The following is a 16,926-nucleotide window of genomic DNA, read 5'->3' as shown; positions in this document are numbered from 1 at the left end:
TGGTATTACCCAGAAGACATTGACACTCAAATTTCAATTTTACAGGGTGGACTTGATCTGAGCATTTATTGCAAAAGAGTTTTGGTGTCAGGAAAGTGCTAGATCTCAAAAGGCCTTGGCCAAAGAGAAAGAGGCACTGGGCAGTGATAGGTTATCACGTTCTTTGGTAGTATCTAGTGGCTATGGTTTGTATAGCCAACGAGAGGTAATAGTTATTTCAAAATGTACTGGATAATAAAGTTTGAATTGTTAGGAGTCTCAGATCAGTATATGAACAACCATTTTTAATTAATTGATTAATTAATTATTCAATTTAATGTTTGAGATAGAGTCTTGCTATGCAGTCCATGAAGGTCTCAAACTCTCAGCAATGCTCATGCCTTGGCCTTCCAAGTTCTGGGAATACAGACATGCTCACAGGCCACACTTAAATTATTTTTCACAAAATCTGGACTCAGGGCAGAGGTACTCAGATTCAATTCTAACTGTATATATCAACATTAACAAACATGAACAAATAGTGAAAATTAACACTAAAATATATTATTCAGAAGCATACTTCATAGTAACTGTGAGCCTCTATAAAGGTTCCAGGCAATGGAATATTTATGCATTTATCAGAGTTGCTCACCTTAGAAGAATGAAATAATTACTGTGTCCTTTCAAGAATTTTACCAAGGAATCTAAGCTGCTTGAGATTTATAAGCAATCCATTTTATTAAAAATGTGTTTGTTGAGGAAGCAGAGAGTCAGAACTACAATAAGTAATAAGAACATTTATCACAGGGATTGACCATGTGCATTGTGGATATTTGTTAAACATTTTAAGATTGTTGTTTTTGCTGGTAGGCTTAGGTCTGAAGTGGGCAGAACAGGCATCTATGAAAGAAAAACAGGTGTGAAACACAGGACACCAGGGTGAAATGGAACTGGTGTATCTCTCGTTACCCCCATCCTTACTGAGGAAGGTGCTCGGGGGGTTAACTGGTGCTCTTGACCGCAAAACTACACACTCTGGAAGCCCAGTTGCTGCAGAAGCAGAAAGAAGAGACCTGGAAAGGCTAGAATAGATTTAGGCCTCGTGTTTCTCCAACAGTGAGATCAGCCAGCAGCTGGGAAGCCACATGCCCGGGAAGCCGCCAGAGCTCCAGAACTGCTGATCACCCTAGGCACATAATCCCTGGTGGTCCCAATCATTTTATCTGAGGCTAATACTAACTTGGAAACCTATCTAGAAGACAAATGTGGGACACAGGGTTTTAGTTAACTAAACTGACATATAAGAAAATTATGTTTGATTTAATCTTATAGTTTTAATGTAATTATGCTTACAATGGTGGGTTTGGATTAATGCTAAAATTTCAGGAAGTTGTGACGTGATGTTATTTTTTGATATGTATTAGCAGTTCATTAGGAGTGCTAATTTATACAGTATTAATATATTACATATGATGTGTTCTCGCTGACTTTCTGTTGAAGTTGGGCGAATTAGAGGCAAATTTCAGGGTGCAAGACCTGGAATTGTCTATCTACCGGCCAGACTTCTCTTTTTGATCTCTATTCTTGATTGCCATGACACAAGCAGCTTTTGTCCTCAATGTCCTTTGGCCATGCCCTTTCTTCCTTGAAGCCTAGTGACCAGAAACCATAACTATGAGCCAAAACAAATCTGTCTTCCTTCAAATTGTGGGTGTCAAGTCTTGTGTCCCAGCAACAGGACCAGTAACTGAGATGACCTCATGCCCGTAAGTATATCTGTCCTGAGGGTGTTGTATCGTCTTACTAGTTTATCAATGGCAATTACTTCTATACAGTTAAGTGGGGATTTGCCTTTCAGCCTCACATGCCAAGAAGTACAATGTCTGGTGAGAGGGAATCAGTTTTACTTAGAAAGGGTGTATGGACACACCAAGCTTTATAGTTTTATGAACTGGAAAATACAGACCTATATCTATCTGATTAGTATGCTGCTCTGTCGATTAATGATTTCAAAGAGGAAGGTTATAGAAATACAGAAGCAAGGACTTTGAAGAGCCTTATACAGAGCCATTTTGTTTTGAAAGCATAAATGAAATATCACACATTTCTCTTTAACTGAATTTTTAAATTACAAAATATGGCTTCTCCCACTGTTCAAAGAGATGTTCAGTATTCCAGTTTTTTGTTGGTCATGTGGTTGAATTGCGTTTTCTCAATCCTTTCCCCAAAGCCTACAACACTGGAGGTAAGTTAGGCACCACCATGAATTTGATGTAGCTAAGGAAACTAGAGGAGAGTGATGTATGTCAGTTCTCAGTAGGTGGATTTGATTGATCCTAAACTTCTTTTTCCTGAGTACAGTGATTCACAGTAAGAAGTACTGAGATGGAGGCTCCATCAGCCTGAGATTTTGAGAGACTCAAAAGAGCTGAACTCAGTGCTACTCCATTTGGACATTCAGATGAGTGAAGTAGATATTTTGTGTGAGAAACAGTAGGGGAATATCTGTCACAGCAGTTTGCTCACCCTGACTAGTGCACATTGTGGCCTACCATGGTTAGGTACCAAAATCAATCTCCTCAAAAGGCATAGTGTGTGCAAATGCATAACTCTGATAAATGCTTGTCACAAATTCATATGATGAGAAAGTGGCTGTCGGTCCACAGATGGAGGACAGACTCCTTGGGTGGCTGGTAAACGGGAGAACAAGTATCAAGCCCATTGAGGATGTCAGGGTGGCCATCTGTCTTTGGTCAAGTGAATATGCAAATGTTCTGGTTCTTCAGACAAAAGCAGAAAAGAGACGATAGTCTTGAGCTCAAAGGATAAGACACCACATTTTTTCACACTACCCTTTATTTTTTTAAGAAGCCTCATAAGTATGAATTTATTATTATTTTGTTTGTTTCACTTTATTAGCCTGAATTTGGGTGAATTTGGTGAATCATTTGCATTCTTAAGTGAGGAAATTACTTCATATTAAAAAACTAAAATATCTCAAAATTTCCTGTAACAGTAACATAGTTATTGTATATATTTCATGTATAATTCCCTCTATTTTGAAAAATTTTAATTAAAAAGTGATTATTAATAGAAATGTGTAGTGATTAGTGATTTATAATTATTGCTCTGAAAATAGAAATCTGTATTAATTTCACAAAATCATAAAATTTTCAGTATAATGTATTTAAACTTTTCCAGGCTAACATAACATATTGCCAAAAAATAGAATAATAAGGTCATTAAACATTACTATAATCACAGATTCATTCCTTTAAAATCATTGGAAGTATACTTAAGTTTGATTAGGGAAGAGAAATTTTTAATTTCTCAAAGGGATGTTAGAATATGTCACATAACTTTTATTTTAATAGGTATGTCAAGAGTTGCTTGATGTCAAAATCAATATATATGTATTATGTGCATATTGTGTGCCAATAAGCAATAAAACTATGCAAGACAGATAATTGAATGACGAGTAGGAAACAGGCAGAGTGAAGGCCGAGTCTTGCACAGGGAGTAGCAGGAAGGGCTGTGATCACTTCAAGGGCTTCAGTGAGAGCCAGTGTACAAGGAAGACAGAGCAGGGGAAACAGTGGAAATAGGGCTTTGTGGATTTTAACATTTGTATGCACAAACATACATATGTAACATGTTCTTGATGAGTGAATGAGCTTTATTGGCGGGATCATTTGAATCACAAAAAGAACTTTTCAAGACCTAGAAATCAAAATGTTGAGGAAAGGACCCTCAACAAATCTTCAGGAAGGGAACAAAGGTATGACATTACCAAAAAAAAAAAAAACTTTCAACAAAGTTGAGCAGTGGTGTTATGGATTAGAAACTGGTGGTCAGCTTAACACCAGAGGAATTAAATCACCATGGTGCTGAGCGTAGATGTTACACCTGAGGAAAGTTGCCAGCATAAATAGAGACGTGGAGAAGTAGAAGCTATGCATTGTATGTTGAGGCATTGAGGTACTATGGGTTCTCCGTGTTGCTGTTTGAGCCATTGGTTCTCCTGGAGAAGCTCTGGTCCTCACATGGAGCATTGTTTCCTGGCTCTGGGGAGGAAGACCTGTGCTGTTTGGTCTCCAGAATGAACTTGTCACACTGGCTTCCTGGCATGTACTTAACTGTGCTTGTCATTGGAGGAGCTCAGGGCCTCCGTGTCGCTGAGGATGGCCGTGGTGCTTTGTAGGACAGCCTTGGTCTTTGTTTTGAGCGCGACTTATCGACTTCAGCATGGAACTCTCAACCTACTAGCACAGCTCCTTCACCCTGCTGGCATAGACTTTCTATCTTCTACTGTTGACCTTTGGGCCTTCCCAGCATGGATCCATAAAAGACGTGAGTCCTTTCTGTGGGCTCTAGACCTCCAGTTGGACTCATGGGAGGCATTGTCATGAGTTCTGGGTCTTCATCTGGACTCATGCGGGCCATTGCTGTAGGATTCAGACCCTTGGCTAAATATTCTATGTCTTTAGTGTTGTGGATAGATTTTCTGCAGTTTCTTGTATTAACGCTGGGTGACCATTATCAAACAATATTATAAACTCCACATCCTGATTCTAATTGTTCTCTGCACAACCCCTGACTACAGGTGTTACCAGCTAGGTCAAGCTCATTGCTGTCTCACAGGGATGGGAACCTTGTGTTGTACCTCTGATTTTATAAAAATGTTGAACTCTAAATTATGTGAGATTCCTTAGCTTTTCAATAAAGATTTCACAAATAGAACTGTACAAATTCTGTCACTGGGGATGAAGTGATAGCACTTAAAGCATTCTATTTTACACCAGCATTGCACCAATGGTGAAAACTGTTTAATCAGACATCTGGATTAGCAAAACACTGCTGTGCTTCTTAATTTAGCAATGTTAATATGTTGTATAGCTTTACACAAGAACATCCTAAAAAGAGAGGATATTCATAGAACTTTTACTACTCAAATTATTTAGTTTCATTCAAAACATGTGGTTGGAATGCTTATTCTATATATGACAGCAAAAAATGTATTTTTAGTCTAAACCCAGGGAAAGGGTGGAAATTGAGCAAGAGTAGTCCTTATCATACGTCATTTTTCTGTTTGGTCTGTTCTATGCATGACAGCAAAATGTTTTTTATCTTTCCTGTTTACTTGTTTTGTTGATGTAGGTGGCCAGCACTATTGAACACAACCCATAGCTCTGTGGGAGGTACTCCAGGAGGTACTGTTCAAAGCCACTTTCAGATCTAGGATTGTGATCTAGGATCTCTGGTGACCACTAGTATTGTCCCCTGGAAGTGTTGTGATGTTTTTGCCGTTTTTGATAGTACTTGGATTGAACACAGGGGTGCTTTATCTGTGAAACTTTTCATACTTTATTTTGAGGCAGGGTCTTACCCAGTTGCCATACTGGTCTTGAACTTGCTATTCTCCTGCCCTGGCTTTGTGAGAATTTGAGATCGTAGCCCCGTGCCACCACTCCCAGTTGTATGTGCTTTTTTAAATTAGCACTGGTCTGTGGGCTTTGTGTGTTCACTGGCTCTTGCCTTTTTCTTCTTTGCTAATAGCTGAAATGCACATAAAGGCATAAGGGAAGATGGCCAGTGTGTGTTTACATTTCACCGCTGGAGAAGGAGACTAACAAAGGAAGAAATGAATAGCAAAGCTGACTATGTTATGAAGCATGTCAAGTTCACAATAATTTCTCCTCTTCTGAATCTAGACCTTAAATCACCATTTTGGTGTTCCTGAAAGTTAAAAATGGACTTCTCATTAGTTATGGGCATGGAAATAGCAACGGTTTTTTGGATTTAAAATTTCTTGATTTGTGTTAGTATCCAGTATATAGAAATTATGAAAGAATGTGACTAAAATTATAAACTAAACTACTAATATGTCTTTTACTTTTACCTTTTAAGTATTTCATTTCTCACTAGGTATGGGAATAGTAACAATTATGATTATCAAAGACTTCCTTCCCATAAACATAACTTAATTTTCAAACAAGATTTGCTTAATAATTAAGATTTGTGCTGCTCATATATTATTTTCAAGTTTACAAAGTTTAAGATTACTTTAGGAAATTGACAGATGAATAAGTCTGAAGAGGCTGGCAATCCTGCAAAATAATGATACACATAATGAAGACAGTAGAAACAAGATTATTTTTCACATGTGAGTAATAATTAAGCAGGTGTTATGTTATTGTATTATCGAATATGAAATGTGAACACTGAGAGATGAAATTTCCAAAGACAATGGGACACGGTTTGAATATTTAGGAATTCACTGATGTTGAGTGTTGGTCTTTATAAGCCTCTCTTATTGCTTTCAGGACTTTTTTCACTTTATGTTTTTTTTTATGACAATCTTTGCTTGTGAAAAAAAGAGGACAGCTGCTGATAAACAGCAGTGGATTAGTTCATAAAGCCACTTCCTCATGGACACATTTACCTAGATACATCCCTAGTAGCTATAGATTACAAACAAACATCTCCAGCCTGTTTAGACATAGGATCTATATTTAATTCACATACATGAGGGTAATTTAGAGAAAGATCTATATAAAAGAATTGTGGGAAATAAGAAAGAAGACCTAAAAGAACACACATGGATACTGAGTGAGATAACCTAGAGAACGGCAGTTTAGGGAGCCATTTCTCCCTTGGGGTTGAATGAGCAAACATAAGAAACGGTGTCACTTTTGTAGGCCAGAAAATTGAAACGGACAAAGAGGCACGGTCAGCAGGAGCTGTGGTTGCAGGGACAAGGTTTGGCAGCCAGAAAACTGGCAGAATAAACACCAGTTTTTCTCTTTCCTCCCACTTTTGGGTCTCCTACTGGTGACAGCTTTGTGAGCTCAGCAGAAGCTAAGCAGTAAGGGAACCAAGGTCTGAGTGGGTCAGAATGTAAGTGTAATAGGGTCGTGGGGGTTCATGTGGAAAAGACTCAGCCTAGATCTGAGTCTGAGAGGCTGGAGAGTTCTGCAGGACAACCATGGGAAGGTGTTTCTGTTTGGCTCAGGACGCAGGACAGCACCTTGGACGTTCGAAGTAACTCCCATTGGAGAGGGTCCTAAAGAAGAGTAATGTGCTGAAGCAGGTGAGACCTGATATGCTCAACCATTTTTAAGCCTTTCAAAAGTGTTGTCTCATTGAAAATGCAATTACCAGTGCTTTATAGATTTTTGATAATGCTAATTGGGGGCACTTAAATGGGTGCTAAGTAGGGAGACTGGCATTCAGACCAAACCTCTTCATGTCTTTGGCCTGTGTTCTTTGCTTTATTCCATACTTGCCTTTGACATTTGAAAGCATTTCCTTTCCTCAAAGGGATATAAGCCGTAAAAGGCCTTTCATCGTCTTTCCTGGTGGTAATAGTGTGCACATCTGCCAGTGGGATCATCACTGGGCCTTTTACTTCAGACCTTCCAGCTCTGTTGCCTTTTCTGATCTGGCTTCCACCGAGGCTGAAGACTAACTCTTACTTTCCCACCATCGATCTGGCCCACTTTCCCCCTGTTTTATCCTAGTTCTGGTCTTTAGAGTCTTGTTACCTATTTCCGACAAACACATCTTCTGTTTGGAAGAAATCTGGACTCAAAGGCAAAGAAAGTAAAGAGAATATTTGGAAGTGGAGAGACAGGAAGTGTTCACAGGAATCGCTGGCTCTTGTTCTGAGTAAGTGAACAGAACCAGGCTGCCGGGAGACCTGGCTGCCTCTCTGAAGCTCTGCTCACACAGCGAGCCCTGAAGGCAGAGCAGGCAATGACTTTACTTCACAGTTCACAGTTTTAACCTCAAAAAGAGCTGAAAGAAAGCAGAGTAGGTTTGGACTGAAGTGAAACTGGGGAGAATTGCACTTCTGCAGCCATATCTTCTGGGAGCAATGTAACTGCTTGTTCCTCAGTTGGGTATTTTTTTTTTTTTCTTGAGAAAACAGGGAAAATACATCAGAATTTAACTTGCTAAAGACTTTAAAGGCATATGAAAGATATTTTCCTGACCCAGGATGTCAGTGAAATAAGGAGCTTTGCCTCACAACTAAATTTATTCAGTTGAATTTTTAGCATTGTAAACATATTTACAAATATAGCTGCTGCTTCTCTGGGAGGGCTCTTTGCTTTGGGGGTAAAAATATAATTTTGTTTTTCTGAGGCTAATGCCGTTTAAACTTTAGAATCTTTCACTTGCCTGGGCTATTTCTAAAACCTGAAGTCTAATTTCATACTTGTAGTTAGTGCTGTTTCGTTTGATGGCCCTTCACTTTTTATACAAGCTACAGACTCCACAAAACCTGAAGGTGGGCTTGGGGCTGGGAATGGACCTGAGGAAAGGCCGTGGTATGGTGCAGACCACACATTCTTTCAGCACAAGCTGGCAGTTTCTCCTCAACGTGGTAATAAACACCCTGTCAAAAATGTCACCCTCCACTTTCCTTTTCTGCTTCATAACGCATCCTGAAAAGAGTTAATCAGTGACAAATTCTATATGATAAATTGCTTCCAAGAACTTTTTCACAACACTTAGGCCAAGCAAATTGGAGAGGTTTAATGCATGTATGTATTAAGTGCTGTAAGGCTTCAAGAAAGCTTTCAAACCAATGAACTCTAAATTGCCTGGAAAGGAAAATGCAGAGCGAGTGACTGTATCTGATGCATTATTGCTGTTTAAAATTATTACTCATCAGCATCTTTAGAATAAAAATTTCTTCATTTTATTTTTCCTATGGTTCCTGTTTATATTTAGACCACATCTACAGGCACAAATATTTATAACTGGGATCTGCAAACTCATTCTGTGAGGGGCTGGATAAACACTCACAGCTTTGTAAGGCCTTGCAAGCTCTGTCGAAACTACTCGACTCTCACACTATAGCACGGAAGCAAAGACTATCCACGTCTGAATAAGTGTCTTTGTATTTCAATAAAACCTGATTTAGGGCACTGAGGTTTGATTTCATATAATTTTATGCATCAAAAAATAGTAAGCTTTTTGTGTTTGTTTTAAAAATCCATTTAAAAATGTAAAACTATTCTTAGCTCATAGTCTAAACAAACTATATTTGGCCTATTTGGTTGTTACTTGAAAACCCAAGAGGAATAGTAATATAGTGTGGACTTTAAAGTTTCAGACATGGTTTCCTTTCTTTTCCTTTTTAAGTTTTGTTTTTATTGGTTATACTAGATTTATATAGATATATAATATACATTGATCATTTTTTATTTGATCACTACTGGTCACCTCCTTGCTCCGCCTCCCTTCTGTTGCACCTTTTGGGAAGAGTGCTCAGTGTGCACAATTTAATTTATCATGTTCCCTTTTTCATTCTTCCGTGTCTTCCCGGGTTCTAGGTTTCTTTTTCCCTTTCTCCTATCTGTTCCAATCTTGTTCTTTAGTAGATGAAGTTGTGCCTCGCTTTGCTGCCTTTCTCATCTGCAGAATGTTTCTACTATTTCTCTCTGAGGGTTGTTGGCATCATTGCAAGTGGCAGAACATTTCAAAACACATGTGATAGACTCTCCAGAGTGCAACAGTTGGTATGTCCAAATCCCTTTCTACTTTCTTGACTGTGATTTTGACTATCTTGATTGATTATATATCCTGGAAAGGTATTTCACGAACTCAAAAAGTTTTGATAATATGCTTTGATATTAAGCACTAAAGTACTTTTCAAGCAACTAAGTAAATGACTGGGATACTATGACAGAAATCTCATTTGTATTTGAAATCAAAGTACATATTGCTATTATTTTCATGTACTCTTGGGATATTTAAATGAAAATATATTTTTAACTTGAAGTAATCAATGCTTTAATCATTTGGTGTTTTTTCCAACGAGTCCTTATGTACCTGTTACAGTAACCTTAGTTGTTTGTGTAATTCATAGCCAAGATGAATACTGATTGATGAGGGCCACAAAAGCTATATGCCACCCCAGTGATGCATGTTTACCTATCATTGTGACTCAGGGGAACAACTCTACGAGTATGCAGTATACATTATTGACCAAGTTTACAAAGATCTACAGGAAAAATGGATTACTTTCAGGCAGTCTGCATTCAGTTTCTGCTGTACATGACTCTTTCAATTTGGCTGCAATTCCAGGTCAGTGGCTCTATACATAGACAGGAAGTGGTGCACTTTAAAATCATCCAGGGAGCTTTATCAGAATCCACACCATTTTTATTCTTTTAAAATTTTTTTTTTTTAAAAAAGCATCTACATATCCTGATGTCTTACCATCAGCCTTCCACATCTTCTCAGTGCACAAATCACTCTGTGGTGGAGTTAGTGGTTCATTTATTTGTAGTTTTAAAAGGAAAATCTCAGTTAAGTCTGCTAGTCTTACAGACACACACACACGCACACAGACACACACTTGCAGACACAGACAGTACTTCTGGAGGTCAATGGCATGTTTTCTCTCTGTTTGAATTCTTCCTAGTCAGGAAGCTATTTTGCTTCCAATCCTACTCTAGATGAGGAGTATTATTACTGTGGTGCTATATTCAGTTTTTTTTCCAGGGCAGCAGTCTGCATTTTGATAACCTTTTTCCTCCAGTCTTTGATTCCAGAGATGGTTATTGAGCATCACTGAGAGCAGTACACTGCCACATGCTGTGAGGTTTATAAAACGAACACTGCTCCTCAGCTGTAAAGAGGTACAATATAATACCTAAGGCGTGACAATACAGGCATACACCTATCACAAGGTGAAGTAAGATACGTGTGAGAAAAATAAAATTCCTATCACGATTTCCTATGTGATTTCAGAGATTGATGAAAACTTCATATATAACTGGAATTGCTACCTGGAAATGTTTTCCATGTTTAGAGAAATGAGAAAGTGGTTATATCTTTAAAATTCAGGGTCGTTCAGATTTAATTTGTAGTATTGAAGTGTTAGGCGCAATGTGCTTAAAGCATGACTGAGTTGTTCTCTTACGAGTAGCATCCATAGCAGTTGAGCGTACTCAAAAGTGCTAGCTTTGTTAAAATGGGTGCTTTCATAACTATGAAATCCAACGTTTTTCTAAATGTAACAATCACAATAGCACTACATATTCCTCAGAGAATTTGGTTGATTTATATTTTGCTTTTTCTCCTAAAATGGAGGATTCTATCCTGTTGTGTTGTAGCTTTCTTCTTTCATTAAACAGAGAAAAGAAAACACTAAACTTTTCTTTTTTAAGAATGTCAACTATGTTTATAATATATGAAGCAAAAAAAAATTAACTGGTGAAATCCTTACACGGAATATAGACCTAAATAATATTTTTTAAAATATGTTTTGATTAAAATTTGTTTTCCCTAAATGAGAATGCTTTCTTGGTTGCAAACAATGTACAGGAAAATTGCACTTAATAATACTTACATTTAGAAAATTGGAAATCAAATGAGAACTTCACTGAAGTTAAATGTGCTTGTGAAATTCTTACCTTTATTTTTTAATTATTCAGTTTTTAACATTTATTTATTCACAGTACAAGGTTTTAAATCTAGGACTTTGCTCATTCTGGGCAAGCACTGCAGGACTAAGCTATGATTCCCAGGTATTCTATTTTGAAGCCTTCTGTCTTATTTTGTGTCCTCCTTTCTTCCATTTTCTTTGCTTTAATCATAAAGCTCTTTTATTCCCCTTTGATTTTAAAAAATTTACTGATTCAATTCACATACACTAAGATTTATGTCTTAGATATATAAACAGATACATATATATGATAGATATAGATAGATTTGTGTTTCTTATTTCTACAACTTTTGTTCTGTAACTCTTATTGACTCACATAATGCAGAAACTACAGGAAGTAAATTCTCAAGAGTGAATTTCTTCAAGTTCTCAAGAATGCCTGGTAACATCTTTGAGAGTTTATGCTATTCTTTTGAAGGATATGTTCTTAAGGAACACTCTAATGCTAGATAGGAAAAAGCGATATCTTACATGCTAAGTAACTCTTTTCTATTCCTTAAGCACTTTCCTTCTTTTATAGATTTTTCCCTCTATTGACACTTGTAATGAATGTTGAAAAATTCTACAGCTTCAATTTGCAGCTGAAAGGTTTCTTTTCTTTTCTTTTTAACTCTTTCCTATCCTTTGCTGTAAGATGAATTTAATTCTACATGAACAATGAGAAAATTAGGGGAAATTATCTGAACAATCCAATCAGGGAATTCAACTTACATTTTTGGTAAGAGTTTGTCATTTAATGTCTCTAATGTCTTCTGAATGCATTAAATAAAGGATATAATTGTAGCTGTTTACCCAGTTTTGTGCCACATTTGTCTATTGTCATTTAAAATAAATCTTATCTAATGACATACATTCATAATGAATATTGGAAAAAGATGTTAGAGATTATCAGAGTATTGAAAAAAGATGTTAGAGATTATCTTTTATTAGAGCTACAATAACTACCATGAGTACCACTACTGCTTTATAATGAATTCTCTAAGACAACTCCATTTAATCCTCACAATAACCTTAACAGAACAATTGAAAGATTGCATCGTTTTTTTTTGTTTGTTTGTTTGTTTTTGTTTTTGTTTTTGTTTTTTTTTACAAATTAAGAAACTGAATCACAGGGAAGACAATTTGAAAAATGGCAGACAGTGGTAATAGAGGAGGCAGGATTCCAGTTGAGACAATCTGGCTCCAGCGTCTTTACCTTATCACTCTTCCACATGTTTTCTCTGTTTTCACTCAATAACCAATAAAGCCCATGTATTAATCATCAACAGACACACAGATGCTCGGCTATAAAAATAAAGACGAGATATCCCCAAGGTACCACACGTATAACAGTGACAGGTACAAAAGACAGTAAATGCAACAAAAATTAGCCTGATCAAAGTATGCACAGGGTATAATGAAACATAATGAATAGGTAATTTATTTAACTTTGGTATAAAAATGAAACAAAACAAAGCAAGACAAAAACAGAAAAGCCTTCAAAAAGCCTAGGTTTGTGAAATACAATTTAAAGTTAGATTCATGTTTGTCAGGAGGACAAGAAAGAACAGTCCGAAACAGGGTTGACACCCGAATAAAGGCACAAAAAAAGAAAGTGCAAAGAAATCTTGTAGTTGTATGGCAGGTTTGAGGGATGAAATCAACAAGAAATTATGCCAGGGTTCTAAAGAGATAGTCTTAGAGCACCATGCACAGCATATCAAAGAATTTGAATTTTTTCTGACAGAAATCGGATGCTTAATGAGGATTTTAAGCCCAAAATGATCATAATTTGAATGCTGGGCTCAGTATTGTGTGTGATTCTGTGCAAAGAGCCTGAGTTCTGTATGTCTCTGTTCTATGAATTGTGAAGAGCATATATTAGTAATTGCCTCACTGTAGTAAGAAGTGAGACAATTGCATGAATACAAATATGACCTCTCCTCCCAGAGATAATACAGGAAAGAGAAGTGCAACCCAGTGCACATTGTATGTGTATAAGGAGAAGGGGGCCCTTGTTGGTTTCATTGGTTGTAGCAAGGTGTAGTAGTTGGATAAAGCTGTCCAACAGCATCAGAGTTTTCCTCCCTATGGATTATGGTAGGATTGCACTTCCTTACCCTTTTTGAAATTCAAACATAGCACTGGTTGCCTTGTCCAAGGAGACATTAGCAGAAACAATGTGGGGAATTTTTCACAGAAACAGTTACATGCTGTCTACCTGCTACAGGATTCATGGAATCATCGATGAAGTTAGAAATTCTATATTCTGCTGAACACTCACATGGCAATGGACTCCATTACCAACTCCCACTGAACTTGTGTTATGGAGCAGAAAATATTCATGGGAAGAAATTCCTCAGAATTTGGAAGTTGCTACCAAAGCACTTCCTGTTCCCCTAAACGGTTCTTGGGTTCAGCATAATGCAGGCTGGCTGATGAGGCTTTATGGAATTATTGTTGGGCAGAGTCTTTCACTTGGGACACAGGAAAAGGGGAATTAGTGTTCAATAAAAATGGCTGGGAACTTGAAGTTCAGCAACCAGAAAATTAGGAGACTGATTAAAAAATGGAATCTTGGCTCTAAAAGAAAAGGAAGTACAGTAGTAAACTCAAGGAAATTAACATCAACCTGAGTCTGAAGACCACTACAATGCTTTCAATCCACTTGAATAGTGTTATACTGTCTTGATATGTTTGATGCTATAGCATATGAAGTTATATTCAAATATTTCAAGGAAAAAGACACTATGGTAACTACTATTAAGTTGGATTATTTGGTGGTGAAGCACTAAGTTGCTGAAAGTGTCATGCTTTAACCTGTATTGTTATATTGTTATGCCCCCTTTTATCTCAACCTCTCCCTTATTCATTTAAAAATTATTTAATTTTTTAAATTTCTTTTTTAAGCTGAGGGGAAAAAAAACCTAGCAGGATATATTATAGTAACTTTTTTGATTTCCTATTAACTTGAAGTCCTGTAATACCCCCGTTATCTTGTTTTGACTGATTAGACTCTATTCTGCTCTGTATGAAAGTATCAAGTATCAGAGTATAGGCAACTACTTTGAAGGCAATAAGATTCACTATGATGCCCATTCTGGTTTGACTATTATCCTCTTTTGAGGTTCTGTAAGATTTACAATGTTTAGGTTTTATTGGTTGTTCTCTACTGTTTTGTTCAACTTTATAATACCTAATGAGATAGACAATTCTTCTTAAGGAAGCAAGAGGCATTATGGTAACCATTGTTGATAACCTTCTACTCTGTTTTTACATCATTTGCTATGTCTATCCTTGGTTTTGACTGACAGCTTTGTTTTATCATGCTTGATTTTATTCTCTTACAAAAAAAGTAATAAGATCTAAGGGAGCAATAAAACCCAAAATGTGTAAATTTTGTTGTAATAAAGAGAGAGAAAAAAAGTGCCCTAAAGGATACAGCAGCAAGGATGTTTAGGTGTGTTAATATTTTTTATTGGATTACTGAACACAACTATTTGCAGTCTCACTGTTTGAATGTTCACTTTGTATGCTTTGATCCTGTGATCTGAAACACCATTTCTAAGATGATAGCGTGTAATCTATTAACTGGTGATAGCTTACTGTTTATTTTGTAGTTCTGTATTACTTGTACCCTTACACTATTTTATTTTGTTCTGCTTTTTTTCTCTTTTTCCGTTTAAATAAAAAAATACCTCCTTTCTTCAAAAAAAAATAAAATAAAATGTAAGGATGGAACCAATATGGTGCCTGGTATATAGTTTAAGCTGTAAAATGTGTTTGCTGTTTGTTTACCAAAGGACTGAAATTATTTGACCTGAGTAGCATTAAAAAGTGAGCAACACAATAATTCACTTCTGCAATTTTGTGTTGCAGTAATAAAGTATTTCACATGCAGGCAGCAATGTGCTTAGGCTTACTCACTTGCTTCCATTCATTATTCAGCGGTGAATCAAGCCTGACCTGGTAATTTTCAACTTAGAGGAATATAAGCATTGAACATTTTCTTCATCCCACGGACTTTTATTCCTTTGTTGTTGCATTTGTATTCTTAATCACAGGATTCATTCTGCAGCTATGTGGAGTCAGACACTTGGTGTTATTAATGTGCCTTAACAGTTAGCTCTTATGACTACACATCTGTGAAGGACTGTGCAGAGAAAATCCTGTGGATCTGATTAAAATGTGTGTTTGTGGGATGATTGCACAGCGTTTTCAACTTAGAAGAATGTAAGCACCAAACATGTTCTTCATCCCAGAGTTTTATTCTTATGTAATTTCCAATAATATATGAGAAAACATCTAAGTGATTATAGAATAGCCTGTGGAATAGTCTGCAGTGAATCTCTAGAGTAGACTGTGGTTGGAGATGGACAACCAGAAAGGAGAGGCATTGGAAGTGAAGCTGTCTGTACCCCGGGCTTCTAGGACAAGGCCACTGCTTCACATGAGTTTGGCAGGGCCCCATGAGAAATGCAGACAGCACAAGGAGCTGACACAAAAAGTGACTTGCTATTCCCTTGAGATAACATAGACAACTCCTCTCTTATTCCCCACGTAACCACCAAGGCATGATGTTTTGTTGAAGGTTAGATGTTCTTCCTGTTCTGGATTTTACCCTCTCCTTAAATTCTCTGTAAACTGCCACCTGTGCTGATTATATGAGTAGATGGTCTACAGTTGTTGGACAGTCCTTTCTCCTGTCAGGACAGGGGCTCACCTGACATTAACCTTATGCTGATTGTATAAAAATGTGTGTTGTCGTTCGTGGACAGTTCATTTCTCCTACCAAGAGGAGGGCTCCAGCTGATCTCAGCTTTCTGCACTCTGAATTCTGTCTTCATGTCTTCATCCTCCACTGTCTTCCCTCCAGAGTTTCAAGAACTGCACTGGATGCTGCAGAGAGTTAAACCCAGACATGTATGAGACCATCCACATGTGTGCAGTGGAAGGTATTGAAACCTAAAAATTCATCACAATCTGGTATCCAGTGATCGAGATAAAATACTCTTCACTGGCAAATGGCACCGAATTTCCCTCATTTTCTTGCATTTCTTTTTCTTTTCTTTTCTTTTCTTTTCTTCTTTTCTTTTCTTTTCTTTTCTTTTCTTTTCTTTTCTTTTCTTTTCTTTTCTTTTCTCTCTGTGTCTCTGTCTCTGGCTCTGTCTCTCTCTCTCTCTCTCTCTCTCTCTCTCTCTTCATTTTGTAGAAAGAGAGTAACAGAAGATAGTTTAAAGGATTTCCTACTCCAACTATGTTTGAACAGAACTTGTAAGTGACTTTTGAATTCTATTTAGCTCTTTTAGAGCTAAATAGAAGAATTAGACATAACACAGGAGCTCACAGCATTTAAGCACAATTAAATTAATATACTCTAAGGCCTTGCACAGAGTTTGAAGGTAATTTCAGTGGAGTACTAATGGATCCAGATCAGAGTAATTTATGCGAGGAGCTTTAGTATTCACTTACTCCAGACTTTAAACCAATCAGGAGTCTTTCTGATG

Source organism: Cavia porcellus, unplaced genomic scaffold, assembly GCF_034190915.1.
Source record: "Cavia porcellus strain 051 isolate PalLab524CR breed Dunkin Hartley unplaced genomic scaffold, mCavPor4.1 scaffold_4, whole genome shotgun sequence".
NCBI classification, from domain to species: Eukaryota; Metazoa; Chordata; class Mammalia; order Rodentia; family Caviidae; genus Cavia; species Cavia porcellus.
This window is presented reverse-complemented; position numbering follows the sequence as displayed.